The 4,735-nt window shown below is 48.2% G+C and overlaps 1 protein-coding gene across 1 annotated transcript in view; it reads right to left on the bottom strand.

Annotated features, from left to right (window-relative positions):
* The window catches only part of GOLT1A (golgi transport 1A), a 42,232-nt gene that overhangs the window by 6,299 nt on the left and 31,198 nt on the right, over window positions 1–4,735 (bottom strand). The window lies entirely within an intron of this gene.

Below are 4,735 nucleotides of genomic sequence, written 5' to 3'. Positions count from 1 at the left end.
ATGCTCTATCCACTGGGCAAAACCAGCCAGGGCTGTATTGCTTCATTTTTAAATTGAACTAACTTGAAATTTTACTTTAAGTCATGATAGAATACACATAATATGTACCATCTTGACAATTTGTAAGTGTCCGGCTCAGTGGTATGCCGTACATCCGCATTGTTGTGGTACCATCACCCCATCCATCTCCCAAACTCATCTGACAAAACAAACTCTGTACCCATCGAACACTAACTGCTCATTCCTCCACCCACGGCCGCTGGACCGGCCACACTACTTTCTGTTCCTGCTCTGGGGACCTCAGAGAAGGGGGGTCACACAGCATTTGCCATTTTGCAACCGGCTTATCTCCCGTAACATGATGTCCCCAAGGGTCATCCGTGCTGTAGCATGTGTCAGTCAGAATTTCCTTACCTTTGAAGGAATATTTATTCCACTGGATGCACATACTACATTTTGTTTGTCTAATTATCTGCGGATGGACACGTGGGTTGCTTCTACCGTCTCGCTGTTGTGAATAAGCTTCTATGAACACGGGGGAACCAATATCTCTTTGAGACTCTGCTGTCAATACCTTGGATATGTACCCACCAGTGGGACTGAGGAGCAAGTGGTAGTTCTATTTTTTATTTTTTTTAAAAATATATATTTTATTGATTTTTTACAGAGAGGAAGGGAGAGGGATAGAGAGTTAGAAACATCGATAAGAGAGAAACATCGATCAGCTGCCTCCTGCACACGCCCTACTGGGGATGTGCCCGCAACCCAGGTACATGCCCTTGACCGGAATCGAACCCGGAACCCTTGAGTCCACAGGCCGACGCTTTATCCACTGCGCCAAACCGGTTAGGGCTATTTTTAATTTTTTGAGGAACCACCATACTGCGTTTCATCGCAGGCGCTCCATCTTACATTCCCATCAGCAGGGCACAAAGGCTTCAGTGTCTTCCCATCCTTACCAACACTTGGTATTTTTGTTTTTTAAAAATCTTTTATTATTTATTATTATTTTAAAAATCCTCACCCGAGAAATGTTTATTGATTTTAGAGAGGGGAAGAGAGAGAGGAAGAAACATCAATGTGAGATAGAAACACCGATCGCCTGCCTCCCTCACGTGCCCCGACAGGGGATCGAACCCGCAACCGTTCTGGTGTACAGCACAACACTCCAACCAATGGAGCCCCTGGCCAGGGCTGCTTTGTTTTTGACAACATCCATCTTAGTGGGTGTGAGACAGTACCACGGTGGCTTTGGTTTGCCTCTCCCTAATGGTTGGTGATGGATGGTGAGCATCTTTTCACGTGCTTGCTAGTCATGTGTCGATCTTCTTTGTAGACGTGTCTATTTAAGTCCTTTGCCATTTAAAAACCAGGTAGTTGTTGTTGAGTTGTAGGAGTTCTGTATATACTCTGGATATAACCTCCTATCAGATATATACTTTGCAAATATTTTCTCCCATTTCGTAGATTGTATTTCTCACTCTGCTGATTGCGTTCTTTGATGCCCAGAGGTTCTTAATTTTGATGCAGTTCAATTTATATCATTTTTCTTTAGTTGCTTATATGTTTGTATCATATCCCAGAAATCATCAAATCCAGTGTCATGACGCTTTTCTCCTATGTTTTCTTCTAAGAGTTTTATAGTTTTAGCTCGCACTTTGAGCTAAAATGAACTACTCTTTTGTCTGTGGATCCTCAGTTTTCCCGACACCATTTGCTGAAAAGACAGCCTTTTCCCACAGAATGGCCTTGACGCCCTTGTTAAGAATCATTTGGTGCTTTATGCCGGGGTTCATTTCTGGGCTTCCTATGATATTCATTGGTCTGTCTGTCCGACTTTATGCCAGTTCCACACTGTTTTGGTTATTGGAGCTTTGTAATAAGGTGTGGGTTTTTTTTGTTGTTGTTGTTAATCCTCACCTGAGGATATTTTTTCCATTGCGTGTTTTTTTTAAGAGAGAGCAGAAGGGAGGGAGAGAGAGAGAAACATCGAGTGAGAGAGATTCCCACACACGCCCTGACCGGGGCCGGGAATCGAACCTGCAACCCAGGTACATGCGCTGGACTGGGAGTCAAACCCGAGACCCTTCAGTGCACGGGCCGACTCTCTAACCACTGAGTGCACTGGTCAGGGCTCTAATAAGTTTTGAAATGAGTACGTGTGAAACCTCCAACTTTGTTCTTCCTTTTCAAGATTAATTGGGCTATTCGCTATCCCTTGAGATTCCAAATGAATTTTAACATTGATTTTTCTATTTCTGCAAAAAACTCCATTGGGATTTTGATAGCGATGGCATTGAATTTGTAGACTGCTTTGTGTAGTGCTGACATCTTAACAATATTAAATCTTCCAATCCATGCACACAGGATGTCTTTCTATTTATTTGTGTCTTTTACAACATTTTCAGCAACGATTTGTAGTTTTCAGTGTACAGGCGTCCCTCATTTTATTGTGCTTTGTTTTACTGTGCTTTATAGATTTTTTTTTTAAATTGTAGGCAAAACCCTCCACCAGCACAAAGGTTATGACTTGCTTTATTGCAAAGGTTTGGAACCAAACCCTCAACCAGACAGACCTCAGCAGGTTAGGACCAGTTCTAAAGGGCTCCTTCAAAAGATCTTTTTTCAAAGATTGAGATGAGATTTATCATTCAAATGATAAACCGCCCTCAATTTATCATCCAGAGAAGTGCCAGTCTTGCTGGTCTCCCTTTCGGCAGAGCCGGATTCAGTTAGGGCCCAGCGCCACCACCGGATCTGTCAGCGGAATGTCCGCCTGCCCGGAATCCACCGGACTGATGGCCGGTTCCGCCTGCTTCTAACCAGCCCCCGGTCTATCGGGGCTTGTTTCCTACGCCCCCCTCTCAGCAATGCCTGTCTGAATCCCACCTCTGGGGTCCCAGGACCCCGGGCAGGGCAGCCTCCGGGGGCCATGGCGAAGGCTGTGTTCTGTCCTTCCCTGGTGTGTGATGTCTCTGTCCTCGAGAGGGGCTAGGAGGGCCTCTGCTTTGCCACGATGGTTTTACGTAGGAAGACCACAGCCCTGTTCTTTCCTCCGAACGGCCAAGGCATTTACGTTCTCATGCCGGTTATAAAAACATCTGGCCTCAGCTTACACCTGCCACAAAAACACGCCCTTGGTTCCGGCGCTGACAGCCATCCTTCGCGTCTGTCTCCCCCAGGGGGTGTATTTGGTGTGGAAACACAATGTGAATATTTTACTAGGCTTTCCTTTTGTTTTGTTACAACATCCATGTGTCCATCCTGGAAACACCTAAGAACAGCCTCTTATTCATTTCGTGGAAACGGCCCAAGTTTCCCAGATTCACACCCTGCCTTTCCTCCCACATTACACTTTCTTCCCCTGCAGCGCTGTGCTGGTTTACATAGCGATTGCTTTCCTAACTTGTCCCCCGCGATTCCTGAAGGTCCGGTGCCACCCCACAGCTCCTGCCGCGGGCAGCCTTCCTCACGGCCGCGTGGCGCCCCCAGTGTTCAGGGGGACACTGCACCGCGGACACAGACCTCACGGAAAAGGGTCGGGAGCTGTTCTCTCGCTTAGGCCTCAGACCTCCCTCCGTCTCTCCTGTAGCCGCTTAGCAATTTCAGCTCAGTTACCATCTGGGGTCGCTCCTGAAGTTCCGGGGACACGAGCATGGCCGAGGGCGGGGCTGTGGGGGGCATGTCACCAGGAGTGACAGAAGTGTCCGTGGCCCTACGGGATCCAGACAGAGGGGCAGCGCGCCCCCTGCTGGAGGAAAGGACCAGGGGAGGCTCCCCAGGGCGTCACCTAGCAGCGGTTCTCAACCTGTGGGTCGCGAACCATGAAACCACATCCTGCATATCAGATATTTACATGACGATTCATAACAGTAGAAAAATTACAGTTATGAAGTAGCAACGACAATAATTTTATGGTTGGGGGTCCCCACAACATGAACTGTATTATGAAAGGGTCGCGGCGTGAGGAAGGTTGAGAACCGCTGCTCTAAGTCCTTCACACAAAGTCACAGTTAGACGAGGATTAAAATCCAGGCCCTCTGCCCGCTGCGCGGCTCTGCCCCATTTTTATTTTTTAAAATATATTTTTATTAATTTCAGAGAGGAAGGGAAAAGGAGAGAAAGATGTTAGAAGAAGCATCTATGATGAGAGAGAATCACTGAATGGCTGCCTCCTGCACGCCCCTTACTGGGGATTGAGCCCACAACCCGAGCATGTTCCTTTGACCAGAATCGAACCTGGGACCCTTTGGTCCACGGGCTGATGCTCTAGCCACTGAGCTAAACCAGCTAGGGCATGGCTGCGCTCTTCAGCAACCCCCCCCAACCTGCAGCTCCAGAGGGCTGCCAAGAGGAGCCCACGGCCTGCAAGGTTGCAGATGAGCTGGGCTGCCCCCACCCCCACCCCCACCCGGTAGCTCGCACTCACTGACGCCCAGGGCAAGGTCCTTGTTGCTCCTGGAAGGGAAGTAGTGTCTCCTGAAGCAGGTGGAAGGTCCTTCTGGCCCAAGGCTGGGCTGGGAGCCAGGGAACACCATTCATTTCTCACTCCTCTCTCTCTGTCTGTCTCTCTCTCTCTCTCCCTCCCTCTCTCCCTCTATTCACAAAGGTACAGAAAAGTTGCAAGTACAATACAACATGTCCCCCCTGAATCATCTGAGAGTAGCTACCACGGGCTCTCTCATCACCCCTGGAGACTTCCGTGTAGTTTTCCTTTACCAGGATCAACCGTCAG

Source organism: Myotis davidii, unplaced genomic scaffold (assembly GCF_000327345.1).
Source record: "Myotis davidii unplaced genomic scaffold, ASM32734v1 scaffold246, whole genome shotgun sequence".
Lineage (NCBI taxonomy): Eukaryota > Metazoa > Chordata > Mammalia > Chiroptera > Vespertilionidae > Myotis > Myotis davidii.
Note: the sequence above shows the minus strand (reverse complement) of the source record. Positions and strands in the feature narration are given on the sequence as shown.